Source organism: Protopterus annectens, chromosome 9.part0, assembly GCF_019279795.1.
Source record: "Protopterus annectens isolate FY-2018-M chromosome 9.part0, PAN1.0, whole genome shotgun sequence".
Classification (NCBI taxonomy): domain Eukaryota; kingdom Metazoa; phylum Chordata; order Ceratodontiformes; family Protopteridae; genus Protopterus; species Protopterus annectens.
This window is the reverse complement of record NC_056743.1, coordinates 942,657,174-942,682,229: the sequence shown is the minus strand read 5'-3', so window position 1 is coordinate 942,682,229 and position 25,056 is coordinate 942,657,174.

Genomic DNA, 25,056 nt, shown 5'->3' with positions numbered 1-25,056 from the left:
GGAGCCGAAGCGGTCGGAGGAGGAATGGCAATGGAATGGGCTATCGGCTCCGAAGCCAATTGGGTCGAAGCCAAAACTAATTTCTGAAAGACTGGGGACTGGAAAAGTCTTTGGAGTACCCTGTCTATGTCCGAATCTGACATCCTTGATGACCTGGAAGAGACCGAACGGGTCCGAGTAGGCCTCTCCAACGGCTCCAAGGGACTAGGGGACTGGCTCCGAATCGACTCGATAATTATCGGCGCCGAAGGAGTGTCCAAACCAATTTCCATCGGTGCCGAAGAGGGCTTCGGCGCCGAGGAGGAAGTGTCTGAGCGGACAACCTTCATCGGCTCCAAGATCAGTGGAGCCGATGAAGGTGACCCGCCTCTCGAGGCCCCAGCCGTCGGCTCCGAACCCAGAGGAGTCGAGGCTGGAGGCATCGAGGCAGACCATTCCGCCCTCGGCTCCGAAGTCCGTGGAGCCGAAGGAGAAGCCTGCTTATGTCTTTTGGCGGTCGGTTCCGACGGGCTGGTTGGAGCCGACGCCCTTTTCTTCTTTGCAGGAGAAGGAGAGGAAGCTAAAGCCTCTTCAAATGAGGGTTTAATAAGGCCTTTTAAAATAAGTTTATTTTTCCTCTCTTGGAGGACCCTCGAGGAAAAGCGTGGCACGCTACAGGACTCCTGCAAATGTTTGGCGCCCAAACAGTACACACAGAGAGAATGGTCATCTGTTATTGACATTTTGAAACTGCACTTAGTGCACTTCTTAAAACCTGAAGGCCTAGGAGCCTGTGACATTATGGCAACCAATTTAGTGAACTAGCAAAAACCAAACACACTAACTATCACAGAAAAAAATCTTTTTTTTTTTTTTAACCAAAGGCTGTCACAAATAGACAAAAATAACTAAAGGGATCCAAGAGCCCTAAATAAAAGCAGGACTTGAACAACAACGGACTGACAGGGGAAGGCCCTTCAACTCAAAGGGGACCTCTAGTCAGAAAATACGCAATCACCACAAATATTTAACAGAAAATATTCACTCATACACAAAAACACGAGATAGCTGTTAAAACAGCTTTTTGTTGAAATTTTAGGAAATTCCTGACAGGAAAGTAAGTGAAGAAAACACTACTTAGCTCAGCCAGCTCGAGACCACGTCTTTGCTTGTTAGCGGCAAACGAGATCTGGGGGACTGGTAGTGGTGCATCCTGGGATATAGTAAGCTCAGCCAATAAGAGACTTCATTCTTTGGCATAAGCGTGCCGAGTCGGAGCCGAGGATCGGCTCCGAACCCATCAGTCAGAATGTAGGCGAGATAGGATCACATAACATCTTTTGTTTTTGCTACCAGCAAACAATGCTCTGGAGAAGAGGAAATTTTGTTTTGTTAGATGTGCAAAAACATTTGATACATTTTGTAGGGTCAGTGAATAATTGAGGGCAAAACTATAAATGATTCTAAGCTATCTGGAATTGGAGTTGTGTGTGTGTGTTGTCTTTTTCTTAATGGATTGTGAAAACAGTGAATCCTCCATATCTAGCTTGGACACTAGAGGCCTGATCTATGAAAGGGAATAGAGATTTCAGAGTCAGCATTCTGTATATGTACCTGCATTTGCAAACTTGCTGAGAGAGAAGTCAAAAACTGATCTTGTAGTGTTGTCCTTTTCTGACCCCAGTAATTTGATAGGAATTCAAATTTCCAAATCGACTTAAAGATGCATGCAGAGTGGTAGTTGCCCTTCTGCTTTCTACATTAATTATGTGGCGTAACCTTGCTGCAATATGCACTAACCTGTGACTCTAGGATTCTAGGCAGAAAGGCTACTCACACTTGCTTTCCAGGGATACTGTGGAAGAGAAAGGAAAATGGGGAAGGTAGAAGTCATTTTGAAAAGTTCTGGTTGTCTCTGTTCTTTCCTATTGCACTTGGATTAGACCTGGACCATTTCCTCTTGAACTGCTTTTGCTGATAAACCCTATGAAATAATTATTTTCCTGTAAAATGGTTCCTAAACAGTAGTGAAATATTTCTGAATCTCAGTAGGACATGCAAACATATTAGTCAACTATTTCAGAAGCTTGTTAGCCACATAAAACTTTTTGAGATACAGAACATTCAGAATTCTTCATCTTGTCTTTCTTATATGACTGTTCTAAGTCAAGTTTGCCTTCAAAGAACTGTTCTTGACGTGACAGCCCTTAAAGCGGCAGTTATGGTATCAGCACATTTCAGTGCATGTGCTCCTCTGTGTTGTGTACAGATATAACTAGCTTAACTATTTTCTGAGCAAGACTACTACTAGTCACTTTTAGATCACTAAGGAAAAAAAAGAGAACATTTTCTTGCAATGGAGCAATGTTAAGAAACAATGAGTGCCAAACTCTTAAATGCCTTAAGCTCTAAGGTGGTGTGACTATTCCTACAGTATCTGATAAGTAACCCTGAATCCTTTACTGATTGGTATAAACCTAGGGAATATATTTCTTCTCATTCAAGTAGTTTGCTAAAACATATAGTTGCAGGAGCAGCTTGTATGCAAATCCTATCAATCCTTTTTTTGTGCTGGTTTGTGAATCACAATACTGCTTTCAGTACATCCTTAAAAACAGTAAAGTTAAGGGTCTGTCCAGTTTACAAGTGCAAGCTTTAACACTGATAAGGACATCAGGTGCTGCCAGTACCAAAATATTTTTCCATGCAAAAAAAAAAAAAAAAATATATATATATATATATATATATATATATATATATATATATATATCCTCTGGTAGTGAATGCAAGCACTGTGAATTAAAAGTACTACATGTGAGAAACACAGGAAGAATTCTTTAGGCTTGTACAGAATTCACCCTCTTTACTTCAGGAGTCAGTAGAAGAAAATCATTTTTATCCTCCTTTCAAACCTTCACAGGTCCTTCCAAAAATTCACATACAAGGTTCTCTTTATAGGCTGACACAGATCCAACAAATGCAGTGACATGGATCCCTGTTTTAACATGGTTTTCTCTACTAAGCTAAAGAATTCCTTAACAAGTAATCTATACTTGAACGAAGGCTGCAGTAAAAAATAGATTTAGATGGTGTTAAAGATGACAATCTGAAGAAACAAACATAAATATAGTTCCTGGTTACTACCCTTCGGCACGCTTGTTGAGTAATATAACTAAGAGATAAAACCATATATTTAGAACAAGCGGTGAAAGGGTGAGACGTACTCTTCTTTTAACGAAACAAGCTCAAAATAAATCCAATAACACGAAGTATTCAGCACAGGATTTATTTGTTTAAAACGATAAGCGCTTTCACTAAGTTTAGCTTCTTCAGATCAAAGACAAACAAACATAAAATTCATGCACCTTATATACTTGAAACAGTCCAATTAATCTAACAATAATTGCTTAATTAAGCTGAGTACTACAGTGGTAACTAAGACATCAAGAAAGAATATAGCTATGTGTATCTTATAAAAATAGCTAGCATATCAAGTGACATTTAATAATATACGGCAGCACAAGATTTTTTCATAGGCAAATCGTATTTTAAACATTTGCCTATGAAAAAATCTTGTGCTGCCGTATATTATTAGACGTCACTTGATATGCTAGCTTTTTATAAGATACACATTGCCATATTCTTTCTTGATGTCTTAGTTACCACTGTAGTAATCAGCTTAATTAAGCAATTATTGTTAGATTAATTGACTGTTTCAAGTATATACATGAAATTTTGTTTGTCTTTGATCTGAAGAAGCTAAATGTAGTGAAAGCGCTTATCGTTCAAAAATAAATCCTGTGCTGAATACTTCGTGTTATTGGATTTATTTTGAGCTTGTTTCGTTAAAGAAGAGTACGTCTCACCCTTTCACCGCTTGTTCTAAATATATGGTTTTATCTTTTAATCTGAAGAAACAGTTGAGAAGTGCTAGGATTCATTCTCCACAGACACCAGGATAAGATCACAGATGACAACAAGGTATACCGATGAGGGTGCTTCTAAGTGTTTGGCAGCAGTGAGTTTGTTGAAAACTTTGGTACATTATCTAATAACTTCATATTTGCTTTTAGGAGTAATTTGTAATGAAGTACTATCCTCATACTTTGAGATGGAAAAAGCTTGTTTTTTCATTTTAGAACTTTTACAGCTTCCCTCAATAACTCTCCTGTATTTCTTCACCTTATAGGTTCACAGGTGTTTACTAGTCCAACAACCACAAGGGCCTTTTTAAGCCTTGTCATGTAGCCCAAATCTGACAAGTTTACGTACCCTTGAAAAGTGTAAGCAGGGGCTTGGGAGATGAACCATTTACAGGCTGTCTGGTCCATTAGAGGCATAAGTGTCAAACTAGGGATGAATTTCCTGTTCCCCATCCAATTGCACAAGTTACACTTGAATTGGGTTATGGAGGAATTCTGCTTCACATAGATGGGGAGCCTGTTCCATTGAAGGGGCAGTCTCTGGGATACATGCCCCTCTCTCCAGCAAGTCCTATTTATATCATAGGTAAGGTTTAAGTCTTGAGAACGGGTAATTCTGGTGCCGATTGTTTTGTGGATATGTAGGAGGTCCAACAAAGTGGGGTCTGACAATGCCTTGTATGCCAGGCATAGATCTCCCCTCAACAGCCTGTTGGAGACCGAATACAGGGATAGGGCCTTGAGGCAGTCTGCAGAGGACATGTTACTTTTGCCCTACATTCTTTTAGTGAGGAACCTCTGTGGACATTGAGTTTGTTGGATATGCCTGGTTAGGTATATACCAAAGGGGGCATTTTACTCAATGACAGTCGGATGAATGCCAAACAGTGGAACAATGACTTCCTTGGACCTACATGCCATACCTTTGTTTATAAGTTGCACAACATAGAATGATTTCATCATCACTGTAGACACGTGATGGTCAAAGCCTTCATTACTGTGTGTGTGTGTCCCCAAGTCCCTAACTACTGGCTCAGCTGTTATGGGTGTGTTGTCAACATCATAGTTACCTGAGGTGGATGACTTCCCAAAGGATACTTTAAGCATTTCTTCACATTTAGTTTTAGTCCACGGTTCTACCACCTGTTTCTTGTCTGTCAGTCCTTCCTAGAGAACATTTGTCTCAGTGGGGGGATTCAATGACAGCTTTGAATTTCAAATTAAGTTAGCCAGAAGCCATTGATATTGGCTTTGACTTCAGAAAAGTAAATGCCAAAAAAGGAGCAGTTCCAGAACTGATCCCTGAGGGGCTCTGCTTGTGACTGGTCTCTTTGTAAAGGTAGACTTCCCAATAACTTACCGAGTCCTGTCTGTGAGCCAGCTGGCTATCCACTGGGTGACAGAAGGGTTTGTACCTAACCTCTTGAGTTTTTCCACAATGCCTGAGTGTGGTATGTGTCCAATGCCTTGGCGAGGTCAAGGTAGACAGTGTGAACCATTTTGCCCTTATCCTTTGAGAAGGTCACCAGACTGAGTAGGCATGACCTACCCTTGACAAAACCAAATTGGGTTGGCTCCAATGTCTAGATATGTCGTTACTGATCACTTCCATGATAATTTGTTCCATGGCTTTGCCCACCTTGTAGTTGGCCCACCTTTGTGCAGAGGGATAATAGTTGCTGTTCTTCCTTTTTTCCTGAATTAATAGATAAATGAACCTCATCTTAAACAATTCCCTTAAAACTCCCAGTTTTTAAGAAATATATCCATATTTGCTGGAAAAATCAGACAAAAGCTTATCACAACAACAAGAAAAATAAATAGTCTAAGACTGTTAGACAATATGCAGAAAAAATTATCCCAATAACAAAGCTGAGAAGAAATGAAGAAAGCTTGCAACTCTGTACATATTCCTGTGTTCAAAGGAGATGTGAGACATGATTTGGTCACTATACTAGACTGAGACAAAACCTGTGAAGTTTATGGCAGAGAATGAAGAGGTATACAGTGGATATAAAAAGTTTACTCACCCCTGTTAAAATGCCAGGTTTTTGTGATATAAAAAAATGAGACCACAATAAATCACTTCAAAACTTTTCCCACCTTTAATGTGACCTACAACCTGTACAATTCAATTGAAATAAAATCTGTTGGAGGAAAAATATAAAAAATAAAAAAAAGGAAAATAAGCTGGTTGCGTAAGTGTGCACACCCTTTAATACTTTATTGAAGCACTTTTTGATTTAATTACAGTTTTCAGTCTTCTTGGGTATGAGTCTATCAGCATGGCACATCTTGACTTGGCAATATTTGCCCACTCTTCCTTGCAAAAGTGCTCCAAATCTGTCAGATTGCGAGGGCATCTCTTGTGCACAGCCCCTCTTCAGGTCATCCCACAGATTTTCTATTGGATTTAGGTCTGGGCTCTGGCTGGACCATTCCAAAACTTTAATTTTCTTCTAGTGAAGCCATTCTTTTGTTGATTTGGATGTATGCTTGGGGTCATTGTCATGCTGAAAGGTGAAATTCCTCTTCATCTTTCTAGCAGATGCCTGAAAGTTTTGGGCCAAATGTGACTGGTATTTGGAACTGTTCATTATGCCCTCCACATTGACTAAAGCCCCAGTTCCAACTGAAGAAAATCAATCCCATAGCATGATTACTGCCACCTCCACAATGCTTCACCGTGGGGGTGGTGTTCTTCCGGTGATGCGAAGTGTTGTTTTTGCGCCAAACATACCTTTTAGAATTGTGGCCAAAAAGTTCAACCTTGGTCTCATCAACCATAACACATTTTCCCACATGCTTTTGGAAGACGCTGTATTGTTTTGCAAATTTTAGCTGGGTCTGGATGTTTTTCTGTGTAAGAAAAGGCTTCCGCCTTGCAACTCTACCCCATAGCCCAGACATATAGAGAATACGGGAGATTGTTATCACATGCAGTACACAAAACCAGTACTTGCCAGAAATTCCTGCAGCTCCTTCGGTGTTGCTGTAGGTTTCTTGGCAGCCTCCCGGGCCAGTTTTCATCTTGTCTTTTCATCAAAGTTGTAGGGATGTCCAGTTCTTTGCAAAGTCACTGTTGTCCCATATTCTCCAATTTTTGATGACTGTCTTCACTGTGTTCCATGGTATATCTAATCCTGTGGAAATTTTTTTGTGCCCTTCTCCTGACTGATTCCTTTCAACAATGAGATCCCTTTGATGCTTTGTAAGCTCTCTGTAAACCATGGCTTTTGCTGTAGCAAGCAACTGACTACAGGTCAGGAAAATCCTAATAGGACAGCTGAATTTTATTTAGAGTTAATCAGAGTCTCTTTGATGGCAGGTGTGTACCCAAGAAGACTGAATGTTGTAATTAAATCAAAAGGTTCTTCAACAAAGTATTAGTTAAAGGGTGTGCACACTTATGCAAACAGCTTATTGTACATTTTTCCCCTGACAGATTTGTTTTAAAACTGTGTACAGGTTATAGGTCACATTAAAGGTGGGAAAAGTTTTGAAATGATTTATTGTGGTCTCATTTTTGTATATCACAAAAACCTGGCATTTTAACAGGGGTGTGTAAACCTTTTATATCCACTGTAAGTGTTATGATTTACTGTTACAGTTACCCTCTTGGAAGGAGACCCACCATGGGTCAATGACAGAGTTGAATCCACCAACATGAAAGGAGCCATAGGATAGAAACCTGAAGTACATGGTACTTGAATCAAAACCAAAACAATAATGCTTACTGAAGGTATGCTCTGCAAGCAGCCATACCTGTACTGGAATGGCCGTTAACATATTGCTTTATAGTGGGCAGTTAGTTGACTGCAGACAAAAGAGTAGCTGCCCATCTTGAAAGGGTTTATCTGGCAGCTACAAGCCACTCACTCAATGTAGCGAAGGAAATAAATGGCTGGGCTTCCAAATCTTATGCACCCGATTCAGGCACAATTTCAGCTGACAGTATACATCCAGGAAATGAATGGTACTTTACTTTTTTTTTTTTCCTTGATAAAGAAAATGGGGTGAACGAAAATTTCAGTGGAAAATGAGTCTTGCCAACAAAGAAAAAGTACAGTTTTGTACCTACCATAAACGTAGATGTTCGAGTGCTAATACAGCTGCAGTCATAACAGATGGGTTTTCCTGCCGTCAGGCGGGTCCTCAGTCGGCCGAATTCCAAAGTCTAGGTCCGGCGTCGGATGTCGTCGCTTCTTCCCTGACGTCAGTGCGACAGGGGTATAAAAGAACCAGCCGATGCCATTTTCTTCAGTTTTTCTTGCCCCAGATGTCAGGTGCCCCCAGAAGTAAGACAAAACATAAATTTATGTAATAATGCAAATGCAATATAATCAAAAAACAGTAGTTGCAAGCAAATACACCATAAAAGAATACCCCAATCAGGTTGTATGAGGAGGTGTTAGCCATTAGGCCTGTCCCAAGAGGGGAAGGGAGGGAGGGAAACCTGGACTGCAGCTGTATTAGCACTCGAACATCTACATTTATGGTAGGTACAAAACTGTACTATGTTCATCGTGCATACAGCTGCAGTCATAACAGATGGGTAAAATCCCAAAGCTAATAAAGGGGTGGTAGGCACTAAGTGGAACTAGGAGGAGCCAGGATGCCCTGCAAGACTGCAGTGGCAAAGCCCGCTCTAGTTTTGGAGTATAATGGTAGGTGATAGTGCTTGGAGAAAGTATGCACAGAACTCCAAGTGGCTGCTTCCAAAATATCTTTGGTAGGAACCCCCCTGAGGAAAGCTGCAGAGGTAGTTGTGGCCCTTGTGGAGTGAGATCTGATGCCTGTAGGTACAGTTTTACCATGAAGAGAGTAACAAAAGCGTATGCAGTGGGCTATCCATTTAGAGATTGTCTGTTTGGAAATAGGCTTCCCTTGAGCACCTGTAGCATAGGACACAAAGAGTTGCTCTGATTTTCTGAAAGGCTTTGTTCTGTCCAAATAATAACGGAGCTGTCTGTGAATGTCCAAGGAATGTAGTAGTCTCTCCCCCTTTGTTTTGTGGATTAGGGTAAAAGGTAGGTAAGTGGATAGCCTGATTCAAGGCTACCCTGGATACTACCCTTTGGCATACATGAAGGATTGGTTTTGTAAGGAAACTCTATCCTGATGGAAAATTATGAAAGGCTGCACAGCCATGAGGACTTGTAGTTCCGAAACCCTGCGTGCTGAGGTGATAGCTAGAAGGAAGGCTGTTTTCCATGACAAATATTGCAGATCTGTTGAAGCAGCTGGCTCAAAAGGAGGCAAGGTTAGTTTTTCTAGAATGAAATTGAGGTCCCAAGCAGGTACTGGTTGCTTCCTTGGGGGTTTTATATTCTTAGCCCCTCTGAGGAATTTAAGAGAGGGTGAGAGAATAAAGGAGGATCAGTGTTGTACTCTGCAGAAATGGCTGAGGCATGGATTTTGATGGAGGAGAATGAATGTCCACTGCTTAGCTGCTCGGCTAGGTACTGTAATATTTGAGGTAAATTCAGTATTCCAGGATTCTGACCCTTTTTCTGATTCCAGGCACAAAACCATTTCCATTTTGCGGAGTAGGCTTTTCTAGTAGAAGGCCTTCTGGCCTCCAAAATGACATCCTGCACCTCCTTGGAGAGTAGGGTCTGCTGTGAATTTAAGGAATCCTCCATGCGGCTAGATTGAGTGTTTTCAGCTGACTGTGAAGAGTTTTGAAGTTGTGCTGAGTCAGTAGAAGAGGCAGGATCCATGGTGGGGAATGCGTCAGGCTCCTCAGGAGTGGGTACCAGTGTTGTCTTGGCCAGTCTGGAGCAATGAGAATCATCTTTGGTCTGTCTGCTCTGGTTTTTAATAGAACTTTGGGCAGCAGTGGAAGAGGTGGAAAGGCATAAACCGTCATTGTTGTCCAACTGAAAGACTGCATCCACTTTCCAGGCCTGTGGATGAAGGGTCCTTGAGCAGAATTTTGTCAATTGGTAATTTCTGTGGGTGGCAAAGAGATCTATGTCTGGCCTTCCCCATGCTTGAATTATCATTGTAAAAACTTGAGGATGCAATTTCCATTCGTGTGGATCTTTCATATTTCTGCTCAGGTTGTCTGCCAGCGTGTTTTCCTTGCCTGGCAGGAACTGTGCTCGAAGTTGGATTTGTAATTCCAGAGCCATGTTCCAAAGAGACATGGCTAGCCTGCATAGGGGGTATGAATGGGTTCCTCCCCGTTTGTTTATGTACCACATCACTGTGGTGTTGTCAGTCCTTATCAATAGCTGGCCTGGATGCAGTAAGTCTTTGAAAGCCATAATAGCATTTATTACTGCTAGCATTTCCTTTTGATTGATGTGTAGGTGCTTTTCTTTTTGTGACCATTTGCCCTGAATACAACGATCTGTCATGTGCACCCCCCCCCCCCAGACGTAGTCCGAGGCGTCTGTTGTGATGACTTGATTCGCTTGAGGCTTGCAGAATGGGAGACCTATGTTTCTTTGGCATGCTTGAGCCCACCACAGAAATTCCTTTTGAAGACATGGAATCAGTGGTATGATTGTTTCCAAACTGTGGCTGTGTTGAGACCATAAGTTTTTTAGGTACCATTGAAGTTTCCTCATATGCAGCTTTGCACATGGGATTAGCAGGATGCAAGATGCCATGAATCCCAGAGCCTGCAGGATTTTCCTTGCAGTCAGCCTGGTGAAGGTTGCCAGTTTTCTGAAGTATTGAGTTAATTCCCCTTGTTCCTCTGGCATGAGGTAGGTCATCTGGGTGTTTGTATCCAAGCTGGCACCCAGGAAAATTATTGTTTGAGAGGGTATTAGCCTTGATTTCTTTTTGACTGTGTATCCCAGGGAATTCAACAACATTATTACAAAAGCCAGATGTTTTAGAAGTATGTGCTTGCTGTCCGCTTGGATCAGGCAGTCATCCAAATATGGGTATATTTGTATCCCTTGAAGTCTGCATAAGGCAATTACTGATGCCAGGCATTTTGTGAACACTCTGGGTGCAGTAGATAAGCCAAAGGCCAATGTAGACAATTGATAATGGGATGAACCTGCAAGAAATTTGAGGTATCTTCTGCAATCTTGTCTGATTGGGACATGCAGGTATGTCTCCTTGAGGTCCAATGTTACCAGCCAAGACTCCTTGCCCAGCATGGGAAGAAGCTGCTGTAATGTGAGCATCTTGAACTTTGGTAAGAGTAAATATGTGTTTAGGATGGATAGGTCCAAAACAGGTCTCCAATCTTTGCCCTTCCTTGGTACCAGGAATAGTCTGGAATAAAAACCTTGACCCTGTTCTTGTGCAGGTACCTTTTGAATAGCTTTCATGTCCATGAGATCTGAAATTTGTTTTTGTGCCTCTGACCTTTGATTGTGTGGCAGGTTTTGCATGCCTCTCATTTTTGGAAGGGTGTGAAAGTGGAATCTGTAGCCTCTGTCTATAATGTCCAGGATCCATTTGTCTTTTGTGACAATATGCCAATTTTTCGAAAATAATGCCAGTTTTCCGCCTAAAGGTGCTGCCATTTGAGCCTTGCTTGGCATACAAAGGGGAAAGTCATTGGGTCTGCTTTCTGAATGGCTGTGAACTATCCTCACCCCCTCTTGGTGTAGGTGTTTGCCATTGTCTGCCTCTAAATGATCCTTGAGATTGCCCTCTACCCCTCGGGCGCCTGTATCTACCTCTTTGAGGTCTGTCCGTGGCTGGAAAGGACCAATTTTTTGAAGGTCAATTTCTACTGAAGCGTGGGGGTTATACCTGTAGGAAATCTTTCACTGTTTGCATTGATTTTGCCTTTTCCTCCATTTTCTTTAATACCTCCTCAGCTTTAACACCAAACAATACATCTTTTTGAAGAGGTGCATCTAGTAATTTAGCTTTGTTGCATTGATTTTGCCTTTTCCTCCATTTTCTTTAATACCTCCTCAGCTTTAACACCAAACAATACATCTTTTTGAAGAGGTGCATCTAGTAATTTAGCTTTGACATGATCTGATAAGGTTTGCTCTTTGAGCCAAGCATGTCTACGTATGACTGATCCTGTAAAAGCAGCTCTACATGAGGCCTCTAAAGCATCAAAACCACATTGCAAGGTATGTTTATCCACTTGCTCTGCACTATGCAACAAATCCTGCAACTCCTTCAACTCTGGTTGTCCAGGTTGTGACATTTTGCTTTTCAACTGAGATAACAAAAACTGTTGATACTTTAACATATGGAACTGACAGTTTAATGCCCTCATGGTTAAGGTGGCCGAGGTGTATACCTTTTCCCCCCATCTTTCTAAAGCTCTAGAATCTCTCTCTGAAGGTAATGGAATTTTGGCAGTGGAGGCCTTAATTCCCTTGGGACCCTGTGAAATAGTTTCTGGGTCAGCCGCATGGCTTTTGTATAGGAATTGGTGTGAATCAGGAACCCGGTAATACCTGTCAGGCTTGACTGGAGCTGGAGGTAAAGAATCTGGGTTAAGGCTGGCCTCTGAATACACATCATCTAGTATGTCTAAGACAGGAGGTATAGCCAGAGGCCTGTGCTGAGGGAGCAAGAGGAAATCCCTGAGCCTTTTCTTGGAGTCTGAGTACTCTTGGCCTTCCCAGTGGAAGTGTTCCCTCAAGGTATGCAAGGTTTCCCCAAAAGAGTAATCCTCGGGGGGGGGGGGGAGACAGAGGGAATGGACTCTACTGCATCAGAAGCTTCGAAAGGGGAGTAAGAATGCTCCTGGTCCTTGGAATGTTCTGAAGTAATGGAGGCCTGGTCCGAGGAAGGGTATTCTTCCTCCACTCTGGGCCTTTTGTCCGAGGGGGTTGAGAACCCCTGATAAGAGAAATCAAATCCTCAGCCATTTTGAGCATCTGCTTTTTAGGTATGGGGCCTTGAGAGGGGCCCTGTGGAGCTTGTCTTTTAGAATGCATGGCTGCTTTAGATTTAGTGTAAGCCTTAATGGAAAAAGAAGAAGGTGGCCTGAAGACACCTTGAGAGGTGGCAGGCCTGTCTGAACTCTGAGTTTCCCCACCAAGAATGGTTTTGGTATCTGTAGTCGGGGTGTGGGCCGAAGAGCCTGTGACTTCGGGCACAGAAGACACCGCTAATGAAGTGTCATCGGTAGTCAGGGGCTGCGTAGGCACCTCGCTGAGAACCGGAGCACCTGTAGTCGGCTTTAGTGTGGTGTCGGTAGAAGTTGCGGACCTCGTATGTCGGTCCTTATCTTTGCGTTGTTTACTCAAAACTGGAGTCGGAGTATTCGACAACATGTAATTAAACTTTTTGCAAAAATAGTGTTGGGCGAACTCCGCCCAACGCTTAATAGTGCGTCTGTTGAATGTAGCACAAAAACGACAGGCCGAGACGTCGTGGTCTGGGCCTAAGCAAGGAATACAGAGGGAATGGAAACCCTTATGCGGTATTTGCTTTCCACATGAAATGCAAGAAAAGTTTCCCCAACGGGGTACTTAGCTTTCAAGAAGTCTTCGGTTGAGAAATATTCGTAATCTCAGGAGCTGGCCGACCGGCACTTGCGAACTGCTTCTGCTTTGTCACCGCGCGGCAAGAAAGATTGATGAAAATGGCGTCGGCTGGTTCTTTTATACCCCTGTCGCACTGACGTCAGGGAAGAAGCGACGACATCTGACGCCGGACCTAGTCTTTGGAATTCAGCCGACCGAGGACCCGCCTGACAGCAGGAAAACCCATCTGTTATGACTGCAGCTGTATGCACGATGAACATCATCATGAGCATTGTGAAAGATCACATATGGTTTCCTTCATAATGACTTGCAGCTCTGGGATCCTGTAATTTTCTTCGTAATAACTGTAAATGCTACCAAATAGTAGGTTTGAAAAATGTGTGTACAAACTTGTCAGTCATTAACTTCATATCTAATGGAGAAATGTTCTTCAAAAGTAAGCAACAATGAACCACTCCATTATGATACTGCTTGACCAGGCAGTTTTGTGGTATAATCCTGCAATCCACAATGTCATGTCAGGCACAAATAGACACATGAACTTTGATAATGGAATTACAAGTGTTGAAAATTATACAGTTGCTTAAATATGTCAGGATGACATGTAGAGTGAAGTGGTTATCACACACTGCTCTGCCTGCAAGAAGAACCTCTTCTACATTGCAGAATAAGCTTGCATGGTGCATAATTCCAAGCAGCCCCAATGACTTGGGAAACTCCATCCAGGTGAACTAGCAGCTTGTCAGTCCAGTTAAGGGGCAGACAAAGTACAGTTGTGTACACTTACCATAAATGCAGATGTTTGAGTGTATTCACTGTTGCAGTCATCACTTTTGGGTTATTTGCTTGCAGTAGCCCTGAGTTAGCCTGATTAGCAAAGTCTTGGGTCCTGCGTCTGTTGCTGTCTCATCTTCCATGATGTTGGGTAGTCAGGGGTATAAAGCATGCAGCCGACGCCATTACATCAGTTTTTCTTACCCCAGATGTCAGGTGCCCCCCCTAATGGGAAGCAATTAAATATATATATAAGGTTACACCTCCAAAAAAAAGCAAATACACCAAAAAGCTTTAAGCATAGTAAAAAGGAATAGACATATAGCCAAAAGAAGGCAGGGGGCTAGAGGAAGGGTAAAGTACAGTTTTGTACCTACCATAAATGTAGATGTTCGAGTGTCTTCACTGCTGCAGTCATTACACTTGGGTTATATCCTGCCATCAGGTGGTCCCGCAGTCGGCCAGAGCTCCAAAGTCTTGGTCCGGCGTCAGTTGCTGTCGCTTCTTCCCTGACGTCAGTGCGCCAGGGGTATACAAGATGCAGCCGACGCCATTTTCTTCAGTTTTTCTTGCCCCAGATGTCAGGTGCCCCAAACAGGTAGGGAATATAAATTGGTAAAAAAAAGCATACAATAAAGGGAAAAACAAAACCTTCAATTACCAGCAAATACACCACATAGGTAGTATAGGGTAGAAAGGTATAGAATAGTTCCAGCTATGAAAGAGGGGGATGGCGGATGGGTAACTTGGACTGCAGCAGTGAAGACACTTGAACATCTACATTTATGGCAGGTACAAAACTGTACTATGTTCATCATGTTTCACTGCTGCAGTCATTACATTTGGGTTGAATCCCAAAGCTGAGTTAGGGTGGCTGGTTCTATAGAGGATTTGGGGTGGCTATGAGGCCCTGCAGCACTGCAGTGGCAAAGCCAGCTCTGGATCTAGAATAAAGAGGCAAGTGATAATGCTTGGTAAAGGTGTGCACTGAACTCCAAGTTGCAGCTTCCAAGATATCGTTGATAGGTACTCCTCTAAGGTAGGCAGTTGAAGTGGCTGTTGCCCTGGTGGAATGTGGCCTAATGTTACTAGGTACAGGTTTGCCATGCTGTGTGTAGCAGAACTGGATACAGTGTCCTATCCACTTTGAAATGGTCTGCTTTGAAATAGCCTTTCCCTGTGATCCTGCAGCACATGCTACAAACAATTGCTCAGTTTTTTGGAAAGCTTTTGTTTTGTCCAAGTAGAAACATAATTGTCTGTGTATGTCCAAGGAATGCAGAAGTCTCTCCCCTTTATTCTGGGGATTTGGATAAAAAGTTGGCAAGTGAATAGTTTGGTTAAGAGCCACACTGGATACCACCCTTAGGCATAAATGAAGGGTTTGTTCTTAAAGAAACCCTGTCTGTGAAAAATGATGAAAGGCTTCATTGCCATTAGTGCCTGTAACTCAGACTGTTTGTGCTGAGGTTATTGCCAGAAGCAGAGCAGTTTTCCATTATACATATTTTAATTCTGCTGAATTGGCTGGCTCAAAAGGAGGTAAAGTTAGTTTTTCCAAGACAAAATTGAGGTCCCAAGTTGGTGTTGGTGCTCTCCGGGGCGGTCTTATGTTTTTAGCCCCTCTGAGGTACTGTTTTAGCAATGGATGAGAGAAAATAGGAGGATCTGTGTTGTAATGAGCCGAGATGGCAGAGGCATGGATCTTAATGGATGAAAAATATAGTCCTTTGTCCAGCATCTCCGTTAAGTATTGTAAAATCTGATGAATATTTGGGACAAGAGGGTCAAAGTTTTGAGCCTGGTTCCAGGCACAGAATCTCTCCCACTTTTCTGAATAAGATTTCCTGGTGCTAGGCCTCTTGGCCTCCAAAATGGCATCCATAACAGCTTTAGAGAGAGATGTCTGCTTGACTAATGGATCTGCCATGCAGCCAGGTTTAAGGTTTCGAGCTGACTGTGCAGGATCTGATTGTTTTGTTGAGTCAGAAGGTGTGGAGTTTGAGGTAAAATCCATGGTGGGCCTTGAGCTAAGTTCTTTAAGATTGGGTACAAGTGCTGGCATGGCCAGTCTGGGGCAATCAGGATCATCTGTGGTTTTTCTTGTCTGGCATTTAGGAGTACCTTTGAAAGGAGAGGCAGTGGTGGGAAGGCACAAACCTTTAGGCTTTTCCAGCTGAACGAGAGAGCATCCACTTTCCATGCCTGTGTGTGATAAGCCCTTGCGCAGAATTTTTGTAGTTGGCAATTCATTGAGGAGGCAAGAAGATCTATGTCTGGGCACACCAATTTTTGTGTTATGCTGAAAACTTGTGGATTTAATTTCCACTCGGGAGGATCCATAATGTTTCTGCTTAAGTCGTCTGCCAGAGTATTTTTCTTTCCTGGCAGGAAATGTGCTTGTAGATGAACTTGATAGTTTAGAGCTGTGTTCCACAAGGTCATGGCTTGTCTGCATAGGGGAAAAGAATGAGTGCCCCCTTGCTTGTTTATGTACCACACAACTGTGGTGTTGTCTGTCTTTAATAGTAGTTGTCCTGGATGCAGAAGGTCCTTGAAAGCTGTTAGGGCATTTTGTACAGCCAACATCTCTTTTTGATTGATGTGAAGATGCATTTGGTCTGCGGTCCACTTGCTCTGAATACATTTTCCTGCCATGTGTGCTCCCCAGGTGTAATCCGAAGCATTAGCTTTTAATGTCTGCCTGGCTGTGGGAAGAGTGAAAGGCTGTCCCTTGTTGAGGTGACATGCCTGTGCCCACCATCGAAACTCCTGTTGCAGGCAGGGAATTAGTGGTATTACTGTTTCCAAACTGACAGTGTTGAGTCCAAACACTTTTTAGGCACCATTGTAATTTCCTCATATGCAGTCTGGCATATGGAATTAGTAGAATGCAGGATGCCATTGGGTTTTTGTTGCCATCAATTGAAAGTACTGAGTCAGTTGTCCTTGCTTGCTTGGCGTGAGAAGCCATCTGGGCCACTGTATTTAAGCTGGCACCCAGGAATATTATCTCTTGTGAGGGCACTAGTTTTGACTTTTTTTCGTTTACTGTGTACTCTAGGCAAATTAGCAACCTTTTTACAAACGCCAGATGCTTTAGAAGAATGTCCTTGGTGATTATATGCCAATTTTGAGAAAAAAGTGCTGGTTTTCCCCCTAGGGCAGCTGCCAAAAGGCAAGTGCTTGGCATTCAAAGGGGGGAGTCATTGGGACTGTTTCCTGTAATTTTGTGACTTGTCTTCACCTCCTTTTGGGGTTGAAGCAGCACACTGTCATGGTCTGTAAGAGCCTTGGGGCTGTGATCTGCCTCTTGGACGACTGTATCTGCCCCTTTGTGGTCTGTCTGACACTGGAAAGGACCAATTCTTTGAAGGCCAATTTCTACTAAATCGAGGTGGCTGTACCTGTAAGAAATCTTTCACTGTTTGCATAGATTTTGCCTTATCCTCCATTTTCTTTAATACCTCTTCTGCCTTAACACCAAATAAAATATCCTGCTGTAAGGCTTTACCAGAAAGGCTCATCCAGACTCTGCTACACTTTGCTGTGAAGGAAAGGTTAGTTTGCTGTTATTTTTTGTATTACTGTATTGCCTTTCTATATTTTGAATACTGTAGTTTGTTTTCTTTACCTTGTGTTTTGCTTGCATTCTGTTTTACAGCATATTAAAACTTCAAAAGAGACCACAGCTCTCTCTGTTCTGAGTCAAGCAGAATTTTTTTTTTCCTGCCCTTCCACCCATTTAAGTTGTCTTGTTAAATACCACTGTCTTTCTAGTTGCCCGCCTCTTATGTTAATCTGACCATATATCTCATTTCTCTCTACTTTCACTGGCTTATGTGAGTAATCACAAAATAATCACTTTTGAAATCCCACCCCTTCAATTATTTAAATGTATTGGCCATCCTACAGTATTTCATAGTACCAAAATACAAAAGTGACCACCCCTTTCAGTCCATCTTGCTGTTTTAAAAATAGTAACGCTCCACTAAACCTTAACTTTTTAAACAGGTAAAACTCAAGTTACCTACTTTCACATCTAACTTCTCTAGTGCACACTGCAGAGTGCATTCTTTTCAATCTTACCTGTAAGCATCCCTGTGACTAGCACTTTCTCTAATACCTGCTGGAAAGCACTAGGAAGCCTTAAACTCATACAAACACTGAACTCTCCTTGTTAACAAGGAGAAATTAATAACAGGCACTAAACAGCCTATAATTGCAAAGTACCTTGCTAAGGAAACAGCTCCTATACTTTACAAAGAAAAAAAAAAGCCCCAAACCAGGCATGTCCAAGGGTCAGCTTCCGGTGATTTCTCCTGTCCACCTGGTGAATCTGGGCATACTGGGGCAATGCAGCAATTGCCTCATGTACACAGACAACCCTCTCCTCCTACCACCCAACACTACAACCTGTGAGAGATGCACTTACATAGCCAAAATGGAAGCAAAGCTCTCTCCACCCAAGATTGTGCTAAACAGTCAAGAGGAGAAGGTTAACACTCACACTACACCTCAAGCAACACATAGCCCTTCTAAACCCGCACCACCAACACCCACATATAGCAACACTAAATCCACATATGCAGAGGCCCTTAACTGTAACCTGCCCAAGCAACAAAGACCTCTGAAGCTGAAACGCAAACAAACACCAATCACAACCAATGTGTCACATAGTTCACAACACCAGTGTGCCACACAGCAACAGCCCCTAAGGCAAGACAATGTACCTAACACTTTAGTCACAGGTGACTCTATAGTCCGGCACACTGATGTCCCTCTCACCAGGTTGAATAAGGAGAAAATTACAGTCAGCTGCCTGTCGGGTGCCAGGATCCGCCACATAACGCATGCACTCAAGTCACTCCACAACAAGTACAAATATGACTCTGTCATTATCCATGTTGGAGTGAATGACTTGAGATGTACCTCCCTGGACTACATGAAAAGAGACATGGAAGAGCTCTCTGATCATGTGGCCCAGGCAGGTATGACACTAGCCCTGAGTAGCATTCTGCCTTCGCCCAGAATGATACCACAATATAAGGATAAAATGATTGACTTCAACAATTGGCTAAGCTTATGGTGTCATTCAAAGGGGATCCAGTATCTGTCTGCCTGGGATGACATGATTGACAGACCACGATGCTTTGCCAGAGATGGTCTGCACCTGTCGCCCCTGGGATTCAGGTTACTGGCTAAGGTTCTTGCCACCCCTATAGTGCCTTTTTTAGGCAAACTTCAAAGGACAAAACCACCACCATAACAGGTACAAGCATGCAAAATCTGAAGGTAATGCTACTCAATGCTAGAAGTCTAAACCTCAAAATGCACTCTCTCGAGGCACTCCTAAAAATGGAGAACATCGATATCTGTGCAGTAACTGAGACCTGGTTCAAGGCTCCAGAGAGCACCCCTGCAATACCAGGCTACAACTCTTACCACACTTTTCGGCCACCAAACCAGGACCGAAACACTAAAGGTGGAGGGGTGTCAATATTCACCAAGGATATTCACACCACCAGGCTAGTTGCCCAACACAATGTGTCTGAAATTCTCCAAGTGCAACTAACACTAGGTAAGACTGCAATCCAAATTGTAGCTTGCTACAGATCCCCCACCATACCCCAAGATTCTCACTACACCTTTCTAAACATACTGGAAAATATTAAGATAGAACCAAACACCCTAATACTGGGTGATTTTAACTACCCTGCCATTAACTGGGAAAACTACTCATGTCCCAACACCTTTGCGCAACGGTTCTTGGAATTCATAAATTCCAACGCCCTGGATCAACTAATCCATAGTCCCACCAGGGGCTCCAATATCCTAGACCTGGTCATTACCAACATGGGAAATCAATTCTCCATACCTATGGTCACCCCCTCGTTGGTCAGGTCTGACCATAAGCTAATCACCCTTAACATCCACATCCCACCCCCCAGTAAAGAAACCAAGACGGGAACTGAAAGTTCAACTGCTGAATCCTACACCATGGCACTGTACGAGCACATCCACTCATGCATGAATCGTGCCATCCCAAATAGAACCAAAATGCTCTCATCCAAAAAAAGGAAGCCAATCTGGTGGTCCCCTGCCATAAACAAACTTTACAACAAAAGGAAGAAACTTTTGCAGAAGAGAGGAAAATCCCAGGATGCAAAAAACTCCCTTACTAGCCTCAGTAAGAAACTGAGATGCCTCATAAAATCCTCCAAAGCTAGTTACGAAAATAAAATTGCCAAAGATTCCAAAGACAACCACAAAGCATTCTATAATTATGTCAAGAATCTAAATGGCAATGCTCAGATCTGCTCTGAGCTAAAACAGAATGGCATTAAATATACTGATCCGAAGGATATTGCCAATATCCTGGCAGATCGATTCAGTGCCAACGTCACCCCACTCTCACCCCCTAAATGGCCCATCTCAATACCAGAAGATTGCCAAATTCCAGTAATAACGGCCACACAGGTACAAAACGCACTCTCTAAAGCCAAGAATACAGCATCCATGGGACCAGATGACATCCCGGGCTGTGTACTACATGAACTACAATATGAACTGGCACCTCACCTAAGTGTCATGTTTAATCATAGCCTCACCTCAGGTTTTGTGCCCACTGAGTGGCGCAGAGCTACAGTTAACCCAATCCACAAGGGGGGATCCACCTTGGATTCCGGAAACTACCATCCCATCAGTCTGACAAGCCTTATCTGCAAGGCCATGGAGCGTATTATCACGGAACTTATAAACAAAAACATTGGCAACCTTCAAACACTGGACCCCACCCAGTTTGGGTTTGTGAAGGGCCGATCTTGTCTCCTGAACCTGATTGACTTCTTTGAATCAGTCTCCAGAGCCATGGACAAGGGTAAGGTGGTCCACACAGCCTATCTAGACCTTGCCAAGGCCTTTGACACAATCCCCCACTCTGGAATCATAGATAAACTTACTAAGTTGGGCATAAATCCCTATGTCACCCAATGGGTTGCTAAATGGCTTACTGATAGAACCCACACTGTAAAAGTAGCCGACTCCAAATCCAGCTCCAGACAAGTGACAAGTGGAGTACCTCAGGGTTCAGTCCTGGGGCGCTCTTGTTTGGCATCTACTTCTCTGAAGTACAGGTCAACACTAAGGGACTCTGGCTAACAAAGTTTGCAGATGACTGCAAACTGGGAGCCATTATTGAATCCCAAATGATGTGGATACTCTACAAAAGGGCCTTACAGAAACAGATGCTTGGTGCCAGAGCCATGGGCTCAAGCTCAATGCCAAGAAATGTATTGTTATCCCTTTGGGAAAAACATGTATCCATGAATTACCATATAGGTGGCAGTACACTAAACACAGAAAGTGTGATAAGAGACTTAGGGACACAGGTGGACAGTGGTCTCACCTTCGATAACCACATCGCCACAACAGTCAGGAAATCCTTCTATGTAGCACACCTCATCACGAAGGGCTTTTCATCCAGAAAAAGGAGGTCATTGTCCCACTGTACTCATCCCTCATTAGACCCATTATAGAATACAACGCCCCATTTGGTATGTACCTCTCAAGACATCTGCAACAACTGGAAAGGCCTCAGAAATACCTCACTAAAAGAATCACAGGCCTAAAGCAGATGCCCTACGCTGACCGCCTTAAAAACTCCAGCTATACTCTGTCGCATATAGTCTACTCAGAGGCGATCTCTGCTTAACATACAAGGCCATGTCAAACCCAGAGCTGTTGGACATGCTACACTTAAAGAAATCCCAATCCCTCAGAGCTACACGCTCCAGGGATCTAAACCTTGTCATCACAATAAACAAAACATGTTGGAGGGATAGGTTCCTGACCCAGAGACTCCCCAGACTCTGGAATAGATTGCCTATACATGTCAAGCAGAGTGCCTCTTTGGACCTCTTCAAGAGGAACCTTGACGATTGGATGGGAGAAAGGAAATTCACCCCAGGGATCACGTCAGTCGCCCTACTAGACAGGGGTCCAGGAAAGTAAATAATGTGGGAAGAAATAGCCAGGGAATTGTTATGGCTAGGCTTGTATAGGCCCTAGGGCTGATAGCCTAGTACCAACCTATGAACCTATGAACCTATAAAGGAGCATCCAATAATTTAGCCTTAACATGATCAGGTAAACCTTGTTCTTTTAACCAAGCATGCCTTCAAATCGCAGATCCTGTAACTGCTGCTCTACAAGAAGCCTCTAATGAATCAAAAACACATTGCAGAGTATGTTTTCCCACTTGCTCAGCTGCATGCAATAAATCCTGCATTTCCTTATAGTCAGGATGTTCTGAACTTGCAATCATTTTCTGTTTTAACAGAGACATTAAATTTTGTTGGTATTTAAGCATGTGAAACTGGTAATTTAAAGCTCACACTGCTAAAGTTGCAGAGGTGTAAACTTTCTTCCCCCATCTGTCTAATGCTCTAGAATCCCTGTCAGAGGGAACTGGATTTTTAGCCGTGGAAGCCTTTACCCCTTTGGGACCCTGGGAAATAGTTTCTGGGTCAGCAACTGGGTTTTTGTAAAGAAATTTGTGCGAGTCAGGGACCCTGTAGTACCTGTCTGGCTTGACTGGAGCAGGGGGCAAAGAATCCGGGTTTAAACTGGATTCAGAAAACACATCCACAATATCTAACACTGGCAGAATAGCAAGGGGCCTGTGCTGAGGCAATAAAAGGAAATCTCTGAGCCTTTTCTTGGATTCTGAGTAATCCTGGCCCTCCCAATGGAAATGCTCCCTCATGGTATGTAAAGTTTCCCCAAAAGAATAATCCTCAGGAGGAGAGGCTGAAGGAATAGATTCTTCAGCATCAGAGTCCTCATGGGGGGGGGGGGTAAAGAGTATCCCTGGTCTGAAGAGGAGTCAGAAGAGATGGAAACCTGGTCAGAGGAGTCATAGTCTGTATCCTGCCTAGACCTTTTTTCAGGGGGGGATGGGTACCCCTGATCAGAGTAATTAAGTCTTTGGCCATTTTGAGCATCTGTTTTTTTAGGCATGGAGGCCTGTCCAGGTGAATGCTGTACTTGCTTCTTTGTCTTTATTGGCGTTTTAGACTTGGCTGTAGTTTTTATGGTAAGCTGTGAAGGTCTGAAAACACCCTCAGAAGCCGATGCCTGCTCAGCGGCTCCGGACCCATCTGAAGGGTTAGTTTCCATAGGATCAACACCTTGAGTATCCAGAGGCCTAGACAACTCCACGTGGGAGTCAGAGGCGGCCTGTGGCTCTGAGATAACGGGTGTCAGGGGCAGCAAAAGCACCTCACTGAGAACCGGCGACTGGCCTAGAAGAGGCTTCATCAGTTTTGGGCCTCGGATGCCTGCCCTTATCCTTGACTTTGTGTTTTTTGTGTATTCCAGTTGTCGGTTGTTCCGACGGCATGGTATAATTAAACCTTCGGCCAAAGTAATGGCGAGCAAAATCAAACCGGCGTTTAATAGTGCGTTTGTTAAATCTAACACAAAACCGACAACTAGTGATGTCGTGATCTGGGCCTAGGCATGGAATACAGTAAGAATGAAAATCCTTATGAGGTATTTGCTTCCACAAAAAATACAATTATTAACTTTTACTGACATTGGTCTGAGGCAAGAAAAAGTTTCCCCAACGGGGTACTTTGCTTTATTGAAGACTTCGGTTCTGAAATTCTAATTGAAAATCTCAGGAGTCGGTCGACCGGCACTTGCAAACTGCTTTTGCTTCGGGCACCGCGCGGCAAGAAAGACTGAAGAAAATGGCGTCGGCTGCATCTTGTATACCCCTGGCGCACTGACGTCAGGGAAGGAGCGACAGCAACCGACGCCGGACCAAGACTTTGGAACTCTGGCCGACTGCGGGACTGCCTGACGGCAGGATAACCCAAGTGTAATGACTGCAGCAGTGAAACACGATGAACATCCAGGACTGCAACAGTGAATACACTCTAGCATCTATATTTATGGTAAGTGTACACAACTATACCATGTTCTTCGTGTTTAACTATTGCAGTCATCACATTTGGGTAGATTCTCAAAGCTAAGGATGGGAGATAGCATTAGGACAAGCTATAAGGCCCTGCATGACTGCAGTGGCAAAGCCAGCTCTGGATTTAGAGAAAAATGGCAAATGGTAATGCTTGGTGAAAGTATGTACAGAACTCCAGGTAGCAGCGTCTAGGATGTCCCTGGTAGGGACACCTCTGAGAAAGGCTGTAGAGGTAGATGCAGTAGATGCAGCCCTGGTTGAATGTGGTCTTATCCCCTGTGGGCTAGGTTTTCCATGGTGCTTATAGCAGAAATGAGTGCAATGCCCTAGCCATTTAGAAATGGTTTGCTTTGAAATAGCCTTCCCCTCTGCCCCTGCAGCAAATGCCACCAACAGCTGTTCAGATTTCCTGAGAGGTTTAGTCCTGTACAAGTAAAATCTAAGTTGTCTGTGCACATCTAAGGAGTGCAGTATACATTCCCCTTTTGTTGTGGATTAGAAAAGAAGGTTGGCAAATGAATGGACTGATTAAGATCCACACTGGACACTACCTTGGGCATGAAAGAGGGATTGGTCCTGAGGGACACCCTGTCCGCATGAAAGATGATGAAAGGCTCCACTGCCATAAGGACCTGTAATTCAGACACCCTTCTTGCTGATGTGATGGCTAAAAGGAAGGCTGTTTTTCAAGAAAGGAATTTCAACTCTGCATTTGCAGCTGGCTCAAAAGGAGGTAGAGTGAGTTTTTCCAATACAATGTTAAGGCCCCAGGCTGGAGTTGGGGCTCTCCTGGGTGGTCTTAAGTTTTTGGCCTCTCTGATGAACTGCTTGAGCAGTGGATGAGAGAAGAGGGGTTTGTTCTGTGTTGTAATGAGCTGAAATGGCTGAGGCATGAATTTTGATGGCGGAAAAGGAAAGGCCCTTGCGAAGCATCTCAATTAAGTATTGAAGAATCTGAGGT